The sequence below is a fragment of the Monodelphis domestica genome, chromosome 1, assembly GCF_027887165.1.
Source record: "Monodelphis domestica isolate mMonDom1 chromosome 1, mMonDom1.pri, whole genome shotgun sequence".
Lineage (NCBI taxonomy): Eukaryota > Metazoa > Chordata > Mammalia > Didelphimorphia > Didelphidae > Monodelphis > Monodelphis domestica.
In genome coordinates, this window is record NC_077227.1 from 548,746,687 (window position 1) to 548,767,208 (window position 20,522).

The window sequence follows — 20,522 nt, forward strand, 5'->3', positions numbered from 1 at the left end:
ATTCGTTAAAGACATAGATCATTTTCTTTTCCTCCCCCCCACCCCCCATAGCCGACGCGTAAGTCCACTGGGCATTAGATGTTTTCTTGATTTGAACCCATTGCTTTGTTGTTAGTATTTGCATTAGAGTGTTCATTTAAAGTCTATCCTCTGTCATGTCCCCTCAACCTCTGTATTCAGGCAGTTGCTTTTTCTCGGTGTTTCCACTCCCATAGTTTATCCTTTGCTTATGAATGGTGTTTTTTTTTCTCCTGGATCCCTGAAAGTTGTTCAGGGACATTACACCGCCCCTAATGTAGAAGTCCATTACGTTCGATTATACCACAGTGTATTAGTCTCTGTGTACAATGTTCTCCTGGTTCTGCTCCTCTCGCTCTGCATCACTTCCTGGAGGTTGTTCCAGTCTCCATGGAACTTCTCCACTTTATTATTCCTTTGAGCACAATAGTATTCCATCACCAACATATACCACAGTTTGTTCAGCCATTCCCCAATTGATGGGCATCCCCTCGTTTTCCAGTTTTGGGCCACCACAAAGAGCGCAGCTATGAATATTTTTGTACAAGTCTTTGTGTCCATTATCTCTTTGGGGTACAGACCCAGCAGTGCTATGGCTGGGTCAAAGGGTAGATATTCTTTTGTCGCCCTTTGGGCATAGTTCCAAATTGCCCTCCAGAATGGTTGGATCAGTTCACAGCTCCACCAGCAATGAATTAATGTCCCCACTTTGCCACATCCCCTCCAGCATTCATTACTTTCCTTTGCTGTTATGTTAGCCAATCTGCTAGGTGTGAGGTGATACCTCAGAGTTGTTTTGATTTGCATCTCTCTGATTATAAGAGATGTAGAACACTTCTTCATGTGCTTGTTAATAGTTTTGATTTCTTTATCTGAGAACTGCCTATCCATTTCCCTTGCCCATTTATCAATTGGAGAATGGCTTGATTTTTTGTACAATTGATTTAGCTCATTATAAATATGAGTAATTAAACCTTTGTCAGAGGTTTCTATGAAGATTTTTTCCCAATTTGTTGTTTTCCTTCTGATTTTAGTTATATTGGTTTTGTTTGTACAAAAGCTTTTTAGTTTGATGTAGTCAAAATTATTTATTTTACATTTTGTGATTCTTTCTATATCTTGCTTGGTTTTAAAGCCTTTCCCCTCCCAAAGGTCTGACATGTATACTATTCTGTGTTTACCCAATTTACTTATGGTTTCCTTCTTTATGTTTAAGTCACTCACCCATTTTGAATTTATCTTGGTGTAGGGTGTGAGGTGTTGATCTATTCCTAGTCTCTCCCACACTATCTTCCAATTTTCCCAGCAGTTTTTATCGAATAGTGGATTTTTGTCCCAAAAGCTGGGATCTTTGGGTTTATCGTATACTGTCTTGCTGAGGTCGTTTTCCCCCAGTCTATTCCACTGATCTTCCTTTCTGTTTCTTAGCCAGTACCAAATTGTTTTGATGACTGCTGCTTTGTAATATAGTTTGAGGTCTGGGACTGCAAGGCCCCCATCATATGTGTTTTTTTTCATTATTTCCCTGGATATCCTTGATCTTTTGTTCTTCCAAATGAACTTTGTTATGGTTTTTTCTAAATCAGTGAAGAAGTATTTTGGTAGTTCAATGGGTATGGCACTAAATAGATAAATAAGTTTGGGTAGGATGGTCATTTTTATTATATTGGCTCGTCCTATCCATGAGCAGTTAATGTTTTTCCAATTGTTCAAGTCTAGTTTTAGTTGTGTGGCGAGTGTTTTGTAGTTGTGTTCATATAGTTCCTGTGTTTGTCTTGGGAGATAGATTCCTAGGTATTTTATTTTGTCTAAGGTGATTTTGAATGGGATTTCTCTTTCTAGTTCTTGCTGCTGAGCTGTGTTGGAGATATATAGAAAAGCTGATGATTTATGTGGGTTTATTTTGTATCCTGCAACTTTGCTAAAGTTGTTGATTATTTCAATTAGCTTTTTGGTTGAATCTCTAGGATTCTTTAAGTAGACCATCATGTCATCCGCAAAGAGTGATAACTTGGTCTCCTCCTTGCCTATTCTGATGCCTTCAATTTCTTTATCTTCTCTAATTGCTACTGCTAGTGTTTCTAGTACAATGTCAAATAATAGAGGTGATAATGGGCATCCTTGTTTCACTCCTGATCTTATTGGGAATGCATCTAGTTTATCCCCATTGCAGATGATATTAGCTGTTGGTTTTAGATATATACTGTTTATTATTTTTAGGAATGACCCTTCTATTCCTATGCTTTCTAGTGTTTTTAATAGGAATGGGTGTTGTATTTTATCAAAGGCTTTTTCTGCATCTATTGAGATAATCATGTGGTTCTTGCTAGTTTGCTTGTTGATGTGGTCAATTATGTGGATGGTTTTCCTAATGTTGAACCAGCCCTGCATCCCTGGTATGAATCCTACTTGATCATGGTGAATGATCCTTCTGATCACTTGCTGGAGTCTTTTTGCTAGTATCCTATTTAAAATTTTTGCATCTATATTCATTAGGGAGATTGGTCTATAGTTTTCTTTCTCTGTTTTTGACCTGCCTGGTTTTGGAATCAGTACCATGTTTGTGTCGTAAAAGGAGTTTGGTAGAACTCCCTCTTTGCTTATTATGTCAAATAGTTTGTATAGTATTGGGGTTAACTGTTCTCTGAATGTTTGATAGAATTCACAGGTGAATCCATCAGGCCCTGGGGATTTTTTCTTAGGAAGTTCTTTGATGGCTTGATGGATTTCAATTTCTGATATGGGATTATTTAAGAATTCTATTTCCTCTTCTGTTAGTCTAGGCAGTTTGTATTTTTGTATATATTCATCCATTTCTCCTAAATTGGTGTATTTATTGCCATATAATTGGGCAAAGTAATTTCTAATGATTGCCTTAATTTCCTCCTCATTGGAGGTGCTGTCCCCCTTTTCATCTTTAATGCTGTGAATTTGCTTTTCTTCCTTCCTTTTTTTAATTAGATTGACCAGTACTTTGTCTATTTTGTTTGTTTTTTCAAAGTACCAGCTTCTTGTCTTATTTATTAAATCAATAGTTCTATCACTTTCGATTTTATTAATTTCTCCCTTAATTTTTAGGATTTCTAATTTGGTTTTCTGCTGGGGGTTTTTAATTTGATCGCTTTCGAGTTTTTTCAATTGCATTTCCAATTGATTGATCTCTGCTCTCCCTTGTTTGTTAATATGAGCTTTCAGGGATATGAATTTGCCTCTGATTACCGCTTTGGCTGCATCCCAAAAGGTTTGAAAGGATGTTTCGCCATTGTCATTTTCCTTGATGAAATTATTAATTGTTTCTATGATTTCTTCTTTAGCTAAACGGTTTTGGAGTATCATATTGTTTAATTTCCAATTGGTTTTAGATTTGGTTTTCCATGTACCATTACTAATCATTATTTTTATTGCCTTGTGATCTGAGAAGGCTGCATTCATTATTTCTGCTTTTTTGCATTTGTGTGCTATGTTTCTGTGACCTAATGTATGGTCAATTTTTGTGAATGTGCCATGTGGTGCTGAGAAGAAGGTGTATTCCTTTTTATCCCTATTTATTTTTCTCCATATGTCTATTAATTCTAATTTTTCTAAGATTTCATTCACTTCTTTTACCTCTTTCTTATTTATTTTTTGATTTGATTTATCTAAATTTGATAATGGTTGGTTTAAGTCTCCCACTAGTATGGTTTTATTGTCTATTTCTTCCTTCAATTCTCCTAGTTTCTCCATTAGAAATTTGGGTGCTATATTATTTGGTGCATACATGTTGATTAATGATATTTCCTCATTGTCTAGAGTCCCTTTTAACAAAATATAATTACCTTCCCTATCCCTTTTGATCAGGTCTATTTTTGCATTGGCTTTATCAGATATCATGATTACCACTCCTGCCTTCTTTCTATCAGTTGAGGCCCAGAAGGTCTTACTCCATCCTTTAATTCTGACCTTGTGGGTGTCAACCCGCCTCATGTGTGTTTCTTGAAGACAACATATGGTAGGGTTTTGGATTCTAATCCATTCTGCTATTCGTCTACGTTTTATGGGTGAGTTCATCCCATTCACGTTCAAAGTTATGATTGTCATTTGTGGACTCCCTGGCATTTTGATTGCCTTCCCTAATTCTAACCTTTTCTTCTTCGGCTCTACCTTTTAGTCCAGTGATTTACTTTGAATCAGTCCCCCTTGTCCCCTCCCTTGATGTTTCCCTTTTTAGTCCCTCCCTTTTTGTTCCCTCCCCCTCCCCCCTCTCTTTCCCTCCCTTTTTGTTCTCCCTCTCCCCCTCCCCCCCTTGGTTTTCCCTTCTCCTTACCCTTGTTGGGTAAGATAGAATTCAAGATCCCAATGGATCTGGATGTTTTTCCCTCTCAGAGTTGATTTCCCTGAGATTGAGGTTTAAGTAAACCCCCCCCCCCTCTCTTCCTCTCCTTCTTATAGGAGTTTTCTTCCCCTCCCCTTCCCCTGTGAATCTTTGTGTGAGAACCATTATTCTATTTGGTCTTTCTTTACCCCCTATTTATACATTACATTTTCCCCACATATTAGTATACATAGGTTGATATAAATGTAGTCCTTATAGAAGAGAGTTTGAGTAAAAGAAGATAACATTTTTCCCCTTTCCTTAATATTTACCTTTTCAGGTATTCCTTGCTCTTTGATTTTCGGTATCAAACTTTCCACAGAGCTCTGGTCTTTTCTTTGCAAAAAGTTGGAAGTCTTCTATTTTGTTGAATGCCCATACTTTCCCTTGGAAGTATATAGTCAGTTTTGCTGGGTAGCTGATTCTTGGTTGGAGACCCAGCTCTCTTGCCTTTCTGAAGATCATGTTCCATGCCTTACGATCATTCAGCGTAGAACTTGCAAGGTCTTGGGTGACCCTGATTGGCATTCCTTTATATCTAAATTGTCTTTTTCTGGCTTCCTGTAGGATTTTTTCTTTTGTTTTATAGCTTTGGAATTTGGCGATTACATTCCTGGGAGTTGTCTTTTGGGGGTTTAGTGTAGAAGGTGTTCTGTGAGCTCTGTCAGTGGCTGTATTGCCCCCTTGTTCTAGAATCTCTGGGCAATTTTCTTTGATTATATCTTGTATCACCATGTCCAGTTTGGTGTTTATTTCTGGCTTTTCTGGGAGTCCAATTATTCTTAAATTTTCTCTTCTCCCCCTGTTTTCCAGATCTATCACCTTGTCGGTGAGATATTTTATGTTCTCTTCTAATTTCTTGGTGTTTTGGCTTTGCTTTATTAGTTCTTGCTTTAAAGCCTGGTTTTCTTTTACAGTTTGGTCAAACTGGTTTTGTAGATGCGTGAATTTCTTTTGCATCATTTCCCACTTTTCCTCCCAGAGGGCTTCCATCTTTTTGGTCCTTTCTGATTCAAATTCTTCATGGGTTTGTGGAGAGTTTCTATTTCCTTTGGAAGATTTTGGAGAATTTTCTTGTATATCTTCTTCTATCTCCTCTGTATTTTGTATTTTGGCTCCATAGAATGTGTCCAGAGTCGCCCCTTTCTTCTTATTTTTCTTGGTATTTTGGGGCTTCTGTGCTTCTGTGGAGTTTGTCATCTCTGAACGTGGAGGATTGGCTTTTCTTGTCTTTGTCTGGTGATCAGAGGCTTTAGTCCTGGGCAGATGGTTCTATGACTTTCCCTGGGTTAAACTGAATATGCCTCACTGGAACTGGAATGGAAGGGCCGGACCACGAGGCCACACTCTCCCCCTGGCTCGATTTCTGGAAGTTGCCTTCAGAATCCCTGGCCGTGAGGCTGTTTCCTCGGCCTGCGGGGGGATGGGCTGCCGCTTCCCCAAGCTCCGAGAGCACAGACTTTCACTGAGACTTGGATAGCAGGATCCAGCCCGTGAGGCTGTCTTGCCCGCCCTGAGGGTTGCTGTTGTTTTGACCAGCTCTCTGCAGCGGAGGCCCCAGGCAGTAACTTTCACCCGGACCGACCGGCTCTTTGACCGACCGGCTCTTTGCAGCGGAAGCCCCAGGCAGTAACTTTCACCCGGACTGGGACTTGGGTAGAAGACCCTGAGGGTTGTTGTTCCTCAGACCCTGCTCTCTGAGCCCGGCGCGGCTGCCGCTTCCGGGAGCCTTGGACTCTGCGCTCCTACCCCTGAGGTCCGAGGGATCTTGGGTTCTGGCTTTTAAGGGGAGCCGTACCTTTTGAACCGGGTCCAGGTCCAGGAGGAGGGTTCCCAGGGTCTGTGCTGTTGATCGTTTTGAATTTCGGCGCCTTAGGAGCTTCTAGTTTGAGATCGGTCGGGAAGGGTTTTCCGGAGATCTGAACTTCAGCTTTCTCTAAGCCGCCATCTTAACCGGAAGTCCGGTGCCTCTCTTAATACAGTACAAGAGACCGCTTTTTGTGACTGCTACATCATATTGTCAACTCCTAAACTTATAGTTCACTAAAACACAGAGGTCTTTTTTTCCAGACAAACTGCTAATGTTACCTTTGCTGAACTGTATGCATGTAAAGTTGAGTTATTTTTTTTTATCTAAGTATAAGACTTGACATTTCTCACACACTTCTCAATGTTTAATTTCCTCTTATGAGAGTCAGCCCAAATGCTCTAGCCTTGAAGCTGTGCTCTGTGCCTCAAGATCTTTTAGGTTTCTGATTGACATCTAGTCTATTATCTAGTGCCCAGAGATGACTTTGTGACACGTAAAAATTTGATAACTTTGTTATCTATGCTTTATCCATGACATTGATAACAGCATAAAATGTCACAGGGCCAAGTGCAGATCTCTGGGGTATTCCATTGGGCATTGAGACATCAATGACCACCCTTTGAGTATCTTTGAACATTAGTGGCTCCCTAGCATATATTATAAAATCCTGTGTTTGGCATTTAAAGCCTTCAAAGTTTGGCACCAGTTTACCTTCCCTAGATTATTACAAATTACTTCTCGTGAACTCTATACTTTAGCTAGACTGGTTGACTTGCTGTTTCTCACATATGCCATTCCATCTTCCATCTCCAAGCCTTTCTATATTGTATGGTCTATCCTCTTCCCTTATCCCTTTGATGCTTAGAATCTCTAGCTCCCCTCAAAAGCCCAGCTTCTAGTGCTTTCTCCCAAATTACTTTGTATGTAATAAATTTTTGTCAGTGTGTTGCTTCTTCCAGTAGAATGCAAGATCATGAGGATAGAGAGTGTTTCATTTTTGGTTTTATATTTTGCCACCTAGAACAGTGCCTAACATGGTAAATAGCTAATTTGAAGGCTTTTTGGTTGATTGAATCTAGCTAATCAATGAGATTTGAGCTAGTGGTTTAGTGGATGGAGCCCTAGACCTGGATTTGGGAAGACCTGAGTTCAAATTCAGTCCTAAATACTTTGTACGTGACTCTGAGCACCAACTGCCCCTAATCACAGTTCTTAAGGCTTTTAAGTTTGTCTTTACAGTTTTGCTATTATTGTGTAAATCATTTTCCTGGTTCTTCTCACTTCAGTCTATATTAGTTCGTAGGTCTCCCCAAATGCCTCCTTTATGATTTCTTAGAAAACATTGGTATACTATTACAACTGGTGTTGTAATTGTTATTACAATTGGACAACTTATGGTATAAATTCACATACTATAATTTGTTCAGTAATTCCCCAATTTATGGGCACCCCATTAGTTTCCCACATTTCCTCCTTTCTTACCACAAAAAGGAGTGTAGCAGGCATAATAATAACAATAGCTAATATTTCATATGTGCCAGGTACCATGCTAAGCACTTTATAATTATTATCTGTTGGATCCTCAAAACAACCCTGAGAGGTAAGTGCTATTATTATCACCCCCATTTTATAAATGAAAAAACTGAGATTGAGAAAAGTTAAGTGACTTGGGGCTAGATTGAACTTTGGTCTTCCTAGTTTCAGGCCCTAGCACTATATCAACTCCACTACCTAGTTGCCTCTCCTTCTCTCTCTGTCCCTCTCCCACCCTCTATACTTCTCTGGCTGCCTTTTTATCTCTCTCTCTCTCTCTCTCTCTCTCTCTCTCTCTCGCTCGCTTTCTTTCTTTCTCTGTCTCTGTCTCTCTCTGTCTCTCTTCCTTCCTTCCTTCCTTCCTTCCTTCCTTCCTTCCTTCCTTCCTTCCTTCCTTCCTTCCTTCCTTCCTTCCTTCCTTCCTTCCTTCCGTCCTTCCTTCCTTCCTTCCTTCCTTCCTTCCTTCCTTCCTTCCTTCCTTCCTTCCTTCCTTCCTATCTTTCTTCCTACTCAGCATCTCTTGTCAGTTGTTCAGTAAACATTTATTATACATCTACTATGTGGCAGGTTCTGTGCTAAGTCCTGGGAAAAAAAAGGCAAAAGGCAACATCCCTGTTCTCAGCATCACTAACTGACAGCTAGATATCTCCACCTAGACATCACATTAACACCTTAAGCTCAACATATCCCAAACTTAACTACTTTTCCTCTTCTCTAAAAGCCCTGAACTTCAAAATTTATGTTGAGGCCATGGGTGCTATTCCAGATACTCAAGTTCATAATCATGAAGTGTTTCTAGACATTTTTTCTCCTTCACCCACTTCACCATTAGTTAGCTTACAAGTCATGTTGATTGTACCTTCACAACATATCTCAGATCTCTTATTCTTTCCTCACACATAGCTACTGACTTAATTCAGACTCCCATTATTTATTTCCCAGACTGTTGCAGTAATACCTTACTTGGCCTGTCTTCCTTCAGTATCTCTCTAGTCTAAGCTTCCAGAATAATTTCCCCAAAGTAGAGGTCTTAGCATGTCACTGGCCTGCTTGCTTCTAGGATAAAATATAAATTCTTCATTCTAGTGTTGAAAATCCTCTGCAATCTGTCCTCAATCTACTTTTCCAGATTTATTTCAGATAACTTCTCTTCACATGTGCTACAGCTCTCCCAAATATGATTCCTTCTACTCAACATTCCATTTCTTGCCTCCATGAATTTAGAGTAGTTTCCTTCATTTCTGAAATGAATTCTTTTCTCATATTAACCTTTGAATCTTCTTTAAAGATTCTGCTCAGATGCTACTGCCTCTGTAAAGCATTCCCTTATCTTTATTAGTTTTCTCTGTCATCAAATGTCTTTGCACTTATTTATGTGTCTAGTCCATCTTGTGATCGAATAGACTGCAAACTCCTTGAAGTTAGGGATTTTTGTCATTTTAAATTAGTAGTTTAGCAATATATGGAGGATAGAATAGAGAAGGGAGAGAAGCATGACTTGTTGAGAGATTGTAAAAATAGGAGCTGGTGGTAAGGAGAGCCTGTAAAAAGAATAGTGGCAGGATAGAGAAAATGGGACTTATGTGAGAATTAACTATAACTTCTAGAATCCTAAGGAGAAGATTTTGTGGCAAAAGGGTGCTGAAGAAGAAAGAGGAATGTAGCCACATAAGAATGAGAAGGAAGTTAGGAAAATTATTTGGAGGACTTTGAAATTGTGAATCAGGTCAGAGGAGGAAGAAAAGGAGAAATCTGAGAAGCTGAGGATGTGACAGAAGGGGAAGAAATTTGAGAGAACTTAAGGGAGAAATGAAGGAGAATGACTCAAGATGAAGAAAATATGAGAGAAGAGAAAGGCTCAATCTGAAGCAGAAATAAGATTGGGGACAAGGATCTCAAGAGAGAAGACACAATAATAAGGAGAAGGTAGTTAATCGGGTAAAGTAAATGAAAAAAGGAAAGTTAAAATTGATAAGAGGTTAGTAAGAAAAGAGAAAGAAAATTGGACGCAGCTCTTAAGGTATTAAGAGATGCTTTAAAAAAGCATGAGCTGGTGCTAATTGGTACTAATAAGATGAGTTGTAATTATCCATGAGAAGTTTCAAAGATGGACAATGGTTCTCATTCCCAGTAAGTTTGTGGAGCAAGGAGACTATGAATTTGGATTTTTGATCTAGTCTAGTGACTGCTATTTTTGCTCAATATGAAGGTGCTCAAAATGTCCTCCTAATCAATCAGTTAATAAAGGTTTATTGAGCACCTGTTTTGTGCTATTCCTTATGCTAGGCACCAGGGATATCTATATCTATCTATAATCTCTATCTCTATCTATCTAGAAAGAATGAATCAATCCCTGCTTACAATGAGCTTAAATTCTAGTGAGGTAGACAATAACTATATATAAAATACATATAGTATATAGGTAAAGTTAGTAAACATAAATACACATATCCATATGTAACATGTGAATATATATTTAGATATAGTAGTCAAATAGTAGTTAAAATACAAGGCACTATCAGAGGGAGGGCACTAACATTTAAGTAATGGGTTAGGAAAAACTTTAGGCAGAAGCCAACATCTGAGCTGTATTTTAAAGAAAGAAAGAAAGAAAGAAAGAAAGGAAGAAAGAAAGAAAGAAAGAGAGAGAGAAAAAAAGAGAGAAAAAAGAGAGAGAGAGAAAGAAAGAAAGAAAGAAAGAAAGAAAGAAAGAAAGAAAGAAAGAAAGAAAGAAAGAAAGAAAGAAAGAAAGAAAGAAAGAAAGAAAGAAAGAAAGAAAGAAAGAAAGAAAGAAAGAAAGAAAGAAAGAAAGAAAGAAAGAAAGAAAGAGGGATAGCCTATGAAGTGGAGGTCAGGAGGGAACAATTTCCAGGCATGGTTCTTAGCTAGTAAAAGGGTATGGAGATGAGACATAGGAGTGCTCTTTGAAAAACACAAAAGGTGAATGATTAGATTGTAGTGTGTAGGAGAGATTGTGATGCCCACTGAGGCTAGAAAGGTAGGTTGGGGCTAAGTTGCATAGAAATTTAAAAGCTAAACATAAGATTTGATTGAGTCACTGGAATTGGTTGAGAAGCAGAGTCATATGATCAGATATGCCTTTAGGGAATATTACTTTGTTAGCTTTGTGTAGAATGCCCTGGACTAGTGAGAAATTTGAGACAAGGAGATAAATTAGGATGCTGTTATAAAAATCTAGGTGAAAAGTTGTGAGATTGAATTAAGGTGGTAACTGGGTGAGTGGAGAAGAGTAAGATGTGAGATGTTTTGAAGTTAGAAAGAAATGAGATTTGTTTGGATTTGTGGGATGAAGAAGAGTGAGAAATTGATGATACCATGATTACAGACAAGAGATACTGGAAGCATATTGGTACCTTAGAAAGAAATTGCAAAATTTGGAAGAAAGGAAGAGTTAGGGCATGAAAGACCAAATTCAGTTTTAGACATTAAGCTTGAGATGTTCCTAGGACATTCAGTTTGAGATATTCAGTAGAAAAATAGTGATATGGAACTGAGACTTGGGGAGAAATGGACTGGATATGTAGTCTTGGGATTATTTGTATAGAGACAATAGTTAAACCTCTTCGATCTAATGAAGTTACAAAGAGAGAGGAGAGAGGGAGCAGAAAGGAGGGTGTAGGAAATAATTTTGGAGAATAGCTCCAGTTAGGGGGTAAGAAAAGTCAGCAATGGAAACAGAAGAGCACCCAGACAGATTGCAGGAAACCAGAAGCAAGCAGTGTTACAAAAACCAGAAGGGCAAAGAGTATAGTGAAGATAGATGAAAGAGGATTGGGAATAAGAAAAGACCATAATATTAGACAATTAAAGGATGATAACTTTGGAGAGAGTAGTTTCAGTTGAGTGATCAGATTGAAAGCCAGTTTACAAAGTGCTGAGGGGTGAGAGTAGAGATGTGAAAGCAGTGTCTACAACTTAAAATTAAAAAAAAAATTTTTATTGTTATGTAAAACACACTTCCATACTCATCATTGTTATAAAAGCACACTCATACATAACCCCAAACCCAAAATAAAACCATAAATACGCTTATATGAAAGACAATTTCAACAGTTCTTTCTCTGGAGTAGGCAACTTTTAAAAAAAGGAATTTAAGGGGAGGATAAATATAGGATGATAATAGTTTGAGGGTTGATGGGTTGCTATTGAAAAAAAAATTAACAATGGAGAAGGAGATGAAGGGGCTCAAGGAATTACTTTCTAATGCCTAGTTTATCGGGTACAATCAAGGTTTTTTTTTTTTTATAAAGAAAATGGAGTTTCAATGGAAAAATCTGAATAGCTGATTATTGACCTGAATCAAGAGTTTGGAGAATGGAAGAATGTCCTGAGGAGTAAGAAGGAGGATTATTTTACATTTAGAACTAAAACACAAATTTAAGACATTTTCTGAAATGTAGAGAGGGGGAAGCCAGATCCTATAAAGAGGAAGCAGTTGAGTGTTTTTTTTTAAAGTAATAATAAAGTAGACTACAAGGTACTATCAAGTGAAAGATTATCTAGGAAGGGTCAGAGAAAGAAGAGAATCATAGTAATGGTTGGTGACTCTCTTCTTAGTAGGTCTTTTGTATTCTTGGGATATATATCCCAGACATGACATATCCTCTCCAAAATTGTCAAGATGGAGTATTGCCACCCACTTCTGGTGATGCATGTGGGCATAAGTGATACTACCAGAAGGAATCTAGAAAACATTGCCAAGGATTGTGAAGTCTTGGGCAAGAAATTAAAGACCATAGGGGGCACAGGTGGTATTTTCATCACTGCTGTCCATCAAAGACAAAGAATACAGAAGAGAAAAACGGATTTGGGAAATGAACAGCTGGTTAAGAAGATGGTATTTGAGAATGGAATTTGGCTTTCTGGACCATGGCTTAAAATATAGGAATCACAGACTCTTGGCCAGGCATGGAGTGCACCTGACAAAGGCTGGTAAGAATGTATTTGCCTTGAGTTTTGCAAATCTAATCAAGAGAACTTTCAATTGAAATGGAAGGGAAAGGGAGAAAACTCCAATAAGCTAGATACCATAGAATAGCTATAAGGAACGAAGAATAACAACATGAAGTTCATAAGTGATAAAACACAAGATAGGCTCTATTAAATATTTACACAAATGTTATATATACACATATGTATGTGTATGTAGACATGCATATGTACAAATATATATCTTTCTTTGTAGAGCTGTCTAGATAGATAGATGATAGATAGATAGATAGATAGATAGATAGAGTTGTGTGGTTCATGGATAACATGAGACTTGACCAAATGATCAAATGCAGAAAGTGAAAAGAGGACCCTGCCTGTAAAGATAGGATTTGGACAGTTGAGGCTAGGCTATCTTTTCTAAATCCAAGAGGATTCTTGGCTTAGAATTATAGCTATCTGCCACACTAATATTTCTAGTTTAAGTGTATTATTGGGGGGAGGGTGATTCAGAAAGAAAACTCCTTCCCTGATCACTCTTTGTTTATACTCCCAATGTTTAATTCCTTTCCACCTGAAGCAGATTATAAAATAGACAATCACAAATGGCAAATAATGAGTAAACCTGTGTGTCCAAATCAAACAGCAAATAGAAATTAGAGTTTTACAGATTAGAAACTATCAAAAAATACCCAAAAGTAATTTGCTCTTCAACAGGGAATGAGATGAGAACCCAGTTTAAAGCATAAAAGACAAAACAGTTTCACTCAGAATAGGTCTTTTGTAAAGTATGTAGTGTTGAAAATCCTATAGGTCAAGGGACATGTCCAAGATAGTTTCCCTTTAGGTCACAGGCTCTGAGGGCTTTTCTCTTCTGTTCAAAAGTTTAAGTCATTCAAAAAGTCTCTTTCTCTGTGTCTGTTTCCCTCTGTCTCTCTGCCTCTGTCTGTCTGGCTCTCTCGGTCCACTGCTTCCTTGGAGGCTCTTTCTTGCAACCAACTTAAATAAATCATTAATGGCAGATACTGAGCTCACTAATTATTTCTTGGCCAAATAAGAGTCATTTCTTCCTCTGTGTATGTAGGACCAGCGCACAGTTATTCTTCAGAGCACCACCCAAGAGAATATTACAAGGAATATTTTAGCCAATAAGGAAATTAGCTAGAGATCAAGGAGACATATTTGACCTCATAGGCATCTCCATGACTGATTGGGATGAAGTAATTTATGGTAGATATTCTTAAAAATTCTTAATTTTTGTTTCAGGGACTACTTTGACAGTCTGATGCTGCTATAGCTCTCTTCAGAAAAATATTTTTAAAAGCATAAAATGAAACCAGTTATATTAATATATTAAAAATACTAGGTCACAGACCTTATAAGAGCTCCTACATTATGGAATATGGTTCTGGATGAATATACTTTATTCCAAAGAAACAGAATCATTATGCATCTTTGTGTATGTGTGTTTGTATGTGTATGTGAACAACATACTCAGGAACAAGTACAGGAAAGCATGGTAGAGAACATTTGACTGAAGTTTAAAGGGTCAGAAACAGAAGCAATTATTTTTTCATGAAAGTATATTACAGACTACTTGAACTGAAAAGTTTGAAAAACAGATCATAAACCTAGTACAGAGGTATGGTGTAAGAGTGGTAGAAGGCTTTAATATTCTGGATATCTGCTAGAACTCTCTGTTAAAAGTAGAGATGCCAATAGTGAATTTCTTTTGGTAACATTTTTAATGCATGTTTGTCTCTATATCAGTCATTTCTGGAAAAACTCATTTCATATTAAATATTTCTTTAAGGTAAAGAATAACAATTAAGAAAAAAAATGCTACATAATTGGCCACACATGACAATGAATATGACATTCTATCCTAGTCATCGCCTGCCTTTCTTTTTGAAGGAGGTATGTTTTATTGTTTTCTCTTTTTTAATTAAATATATTTCCAGATTATATGTAGATATAATTTTTGGTAATCATTTTCTGACATTTTGCAATTTATGGTCTTTCCTTTCTTCCCCTGAGATAGCAAGCATTACATAGGTCAAACATGTGCTTTCATGCAATACAGATTCCCATGTTCATCATGTTGTAAAGAAGACATATCACTTTTATTAGAAAAGACCATGAAGAAATGAAGTGAAAAATGATATGCTTCAATTTGCATTCAGATCCTACAGTTTCCTCTTTGGTGATAGATAGACTTTTTCGTCATGGGTCTCTTGGAGTTGTTTTGGAAACTTGCATCGCTGACAATAGTGAAGTCATTCACAGTTGATCATTGTACAATATTCTCTGGGTTCTGCTTACTTTACTTTGCAGTATCTCATATAGGTCTTTCCAGGTTTTTTGTTTCATTGTTTTCTGACACCTTTATCAGTTTTTCAATTACTCAAATCCTTTTAATTCTTAGTTCCTAAATTCTATTTACTTTATTCTGTCTAGTTTATATAAATCTTTCCATTTTTTCTGAATTCCTTACATTCATCTTGGAATGGAAAGGAATGGAATGGAATAATAATATTCCATTCCATTCAGTGTTTTCAGCCATTTCCCAATCTATGGGCATTCACTTTGTTTCTAGTTCTTTGCCATACAAAGAATAGTAAAATTTCCTTAATAATAATTCCCTTCTCTAGGTAGAAGAACCAACAAGTCAGATTTTGGATCTGACTCTTACCAGTAGGGAAGAATTGGTTGTTAGGGTGGAATTAGTACCAAAAATGGTTGCTGAGGTAGAATTAATAGGAACTTTGGAAATAAGTAATCATTCCATGTAGATGTTTGTGATAGAGAAGAAACTTGGCATGGTATGATATGTCTCCTAGATTTTGAGAGAGAAATTTCCAAGGCTTTAGAGGAAGGATATATAGGAATCCCTGGACTGGATTTCTACAGGGGCATTTTCTATAGCTCATCTCTTAAGAGGCAGTGTAATGTTGTGGAGAGAGACTTGCTTTCAGAGTTGGAGAGATAGCGAGATAGTCCAGGCAGGATGGGAAGCTGTCAAAGATGAAATTCTGGAGACATTAAAAACAATTTGAAGAGGAGGAAAAAGAGGACTTTTCTTTAAAATTAATCAATACAATGTCCTCTTTTTCTGAATATCTTTTCTGTTAGGGTTTATGACCTTAGAACTTTATGCCTTTGCCCTTTTCCAAGTTGTTTTTCCCTCTCTCAAAGAAGGAAACAATAAAATTACAGTTGAGTAAGCACTGGTTGGAAGTTAAGAGAACTGTGCTATGCTCCTGTTACTATCATTATTTTGTTTGGTGTGCTGAAGAAGAGATGTATAACCTATCTGAGATCTCCCTACCAGAAAGTTAGAGCCACCAGAAAGTTTCCTGAGGTTTAAGGTAGCTGGTGGATTAGCAGCTACTCAAAACCAGAAATTATTATTCCTTATCAAGGTATTTATTTTTTCTCGACCAACCAGAGGATATGTTAATTCAAAGTAAAACATGTGTAATCACAGAGCATAGCAAAATAATTGACAAGAAGATTTTTACTCTATACTTAATAAGGCTACACTTTGACAAGTCACTGAACCACCAGTGGGGGGTGTATCCACACGTATAAATTGAGAATATGTATGAAGAGAGAAATACATCTAAAAATTATATATGGTCAGAGCACTTATGTAGAAAGGTTTCAGTGTTTCAGTCATGAATGTCCTCAGGTGAGTTCATTGAATGATTTGTTTTCTTTACTGAATGGGGCTTTCTGCTGATTGCTTCTTGCTGTATTTGGGACATCTGAACTGCTTTTTCAAGCCTCCACTACCATCTGCTAATCTTTGGCTTCTCTCTGCTTGTAGCTACTATGCAGTATACTATGATTATTTCCCATAGTGGGAGGAGGGTCTATTAGCCTTTCAGTTATAATCTCAGAACTAGCCTCCAATTGGGCTGGTGCACTTCACATACTCCCCTCTATCACCTTGCTCGCCTCCCTCTTTCACTAACACTCCCATTTTGTAATGTAGTCCCACCAAAAAACACCCCCAAACCAAACCATCAATTCACCTGTAGGTGGAATATTTCAAGGCTCCGTTTATAATGCTCCAGGCCTGTTTTTCCATTGTTACCTCCATCCTATTTCCTCCTTTTCTCCTGTCCCCTTGGGTACATTTAGAAAGCAGAGCCTTACTGGTTTCTCTGCTATCTTTTTGTTGCTGTTGCTATTCTTGGCTGTTGTATTCATTTGCCTCTCCTACATTTCTATTGTCTGGGGTTCTTGAGATGCAAATTATCTCTTCAGGTCTGACTGTTCTTTCTAGGAATGTTTCAGGTACTTCCTTATTATTAAATGTCCATCTCTATTCATTTATGATTAAGCTCTTTTTTTTTTTTTGCAGAATAGGTCACCTTGATCTGCACCCCGAGTTCTATTGCTTTTCAGAATGCATAATTCCATTCCTTCCTATTTTTTCTGATGGGTGTAGAATAGTCTTGTTCAAATTTCCTTTCCTTTCTATCTGAAGTTTTTTTCTCTGGGTAGTTTGCAGAGCTTGTTTCCGAATTTAATTGCTAAATTTAACTATTATGTGTCTTTGAGTTTATGGTCTTGCATTTTTAATAATACTTTTTAATTTTTTCCAGATTACATGTCAATACAATTTTTCTATATTCATTTTCTGATATTTTAAAATCCATGTTTTCTCTTTCCTTCTCACTCCTCTCCCTTTCCCAAAGGCAGGTAATATGATATACATATATTATCATATAATGCATATTTCCGTGTTTGTCATGTTGTGACACAAGACACACATTGATTTGACTAGAAAAAAAATTTATGGAGGAAATAAAGAATGATATGTTTCAATTTGCCTTCAGATTCCATCTGTTCCTTCTATGTCAGTGGATATACTTTTTTCTTTCTTTTTTGTCACAAGTCTCTTGAGAGAGTTATCCTGGATCCTTGCCTCATTGATAATAACTAAATTATTCAAAGTTGATCATCATACATTATTGTTGTTACTATGGATAAAGTTCTCTTTGTTCTGTTCATTTCATTTTTTTATCACTTCTTATAGGTCTTTCGAGGTTTTTTTTTTTTTTTAAATAAACCCTTACCTTCCATCTTGGTATTGGCTCCAAGGCAGAAGAGTGGTATTTTTTTTTTAATCACTTCTTATAGGTCTTTCGAGTTTTTTTTTTTTTAAATAAACCCTTACCTTCCATCTTGGTATTGGCTCCAAGGCAGAAGAGTGGTAAGGGCTAGGTAATGGGGGTCAAGTGACTTGCCCAGGGTCACACAGCTGGGAAGTGTCTGAGGACAGATTTGAACCTAGGACCTCCCTTTTCTAGGCCTACCCCTCAATCCATTGAGCTACCCAGCTGCCACTTTTCGAGTTTTTTTGTGATCATCTTTCTTATCATTTCTTATGACACAATAGTATTCCATTACAAGCATATACCACAACTTGTTCAGCTATTCCTCAATTTATAGACATCACTTCATTTTCTAGTTCCTTGCCACCACATAAAGAGCAACTATAAATAAATATACAGGTAGTTTCTTTCCTTCTATTTTTAATTTAAAGACATAGTAGTGGTATTGCTAGGTCCCTTACATTTTTTTCTGGAAATGATCTATTTATTCTTTCAATTTTCAATTTTTAGATGTTCTCTTATATTATTTCTTGCATTATACTTTTCAATTTGTGCTTGTGGAGACTGATAATTCTTAGGTTGTCTCGATTCATCTTGTTTTTGAGATCATATGCTTTGCTTGGATAATGGATAAAACACATATTTTATTTTAATGTAATTGTTTTTTGCTTCTTTTCTTCTAGATTTTCTTTAACTTCTGCATATTTGCATTCCCAATGGATTGTTCTCTCTTTTGATTCTTTGGTCATATTTGTCATCACATTTAAGTTTTTCTATTCTGTCAATTATTTTTCTATGAAGGCCATTAATTCTGCTCTCATAATTTTTATTTCTCTTTTAAACAACTCAGAAACAACATATGGTTTCATATCCTCCTCAAATTCCACAGGGTCTTCTCAAGTATTTCCTTTATTTTGCAATGTTGATTAATAAATGCCTAAACTAGTTTACTAGATTTGGAGGTCATATCTCCTTCTTCTGTTAATATTTTTCTTTTTGATTTATCTGTGTATGTTGAAGGTTAAGTTTTCTTCTTCCTAAGATCTTTCAACATTTCAGTCTTTTTTTCCCCACTTATTTTCCCCTATTGATCTGCCCATGGCTCTGAAGCCTGGAGCCCAGATCTCCAGGAGACTAGAAAGAGGGAGAGCAGATCAGGACCTGGCGTGGGGCTGGGTTTTATTGGATGTCACCTGTGTGTTAGGACATCGGGTTGACTAGTGTATCCTTGCTCCTGATAGCCCAACGAGTGCTAAGGAATAGATTATTGAGTGATTTCAAAGTAGATATCAGTTCATTGTTTTAAACCTTTGTCAACATGGAATCTAGAAACCCCAAGTGACTCTTTAGCGCAGTAGGTGGTGTGTCAGTCTCGTAAGCTGAAGGTCCTGAGTTTGATCCTTGAAAGGAGGGTCTGATGGTGGGAGAAGCTTCTGAAAACAAGAAGAGTCACTTGGCTTGCACTTGGTCCCACCTGAAAGTGAAATGTCTTTACATTCAGTCTGAAACTGCTAGCCTGAAATTCCTTTCAGGATGGATTCTCACAGGAACAGAGAACAAGTACAATCTTTGGGGTCTCCAATTTACAAGCTAGTCCTAAAACTTGGGGTTCATCAGATCTTATTGGGCTACAAGTTTGAGTTTTCTAGATTTCATGTTAAAACTTTAGGGTTTTGGGTGTCTTAGACCATGGAGGCAGGTGAGGTAGCTTTATCTTTGGTGGATAATTTCTGTTCTGGAGAAATTGAGAGGTTATGAAGAGCAGAGAAATATCCTTCCACTAGTTAGTCATGTGACCCAGAGGTCCTTCTTTTGCTTTTTTTTACTCAGGAAAATATCTGTACTATTCAGTGAAGCACATTTAACACTTTAATGATAATTGCTTGACTAAGCTAACCTTGACGCAGAACATAACACACATAGGGAATGGGACAAGTAAGTTTTGATGGGGATACAGAATAAAAGGATTAGGAAAAACCTAAATTGTGTCATCTTAGTAGTGAGGGTAAACCCTGTAGGGTAGCATAATGTCTTTGGGCCCTTGATGAGGGATTCTCTGATTTTGCTGCCACCACCTGAAGGCTTGGGGCTCTTTATAGTTCTCCCCTTCTGCTGTTTCTCTTCACTGTATAATAATAATCATAAAGAACTCATACTTATGCAGTCAATTACAGTTTGCAAATTCTTTCTTTACTCCAGCTTCAAAAGGGAGGTTTTGATAGTGTTATCATCTCTCTTTCACAGATGAGAAAATTAAAATTTAGAAGAGTCAAGTGACTTGTCTCAAGGAACATTACTAATGTGACACATCTTGTACTGGGACCCATCCACTTAATCTATGATCTATTAATTTAGCACTAGAACACCACAGATTTAGTGCCTTAAGAAAAAAAATCTTTGACAGTTTTAGAGTTGGAAGACACTCAAGGATCAGTTAATACACATTCCCCATTTTACAAGTGAGGAAAGAGTTTGAGGGAGACACTAGTGTAGTGAGAAAAGTACTTTGGAATGAGAGAACTGGGGTTTGGGTTCTGGATGTTTGTTCTTGCAACATGAACTGGGGCAAGCCATTCTCTGTCTCTGTCTCTGTTTCTGTCTCTGTCTCTCTCTGTCTTGGTCTGTCTGTCTGTCTCTGTCTTTATCTGACTCTGGGTATCAGTCCACTCATCTTTCAAATGAAGGGTTTAGTCTAAATTATCTCCAGATTCCTTTTCAACTTGAAATCCTTTGA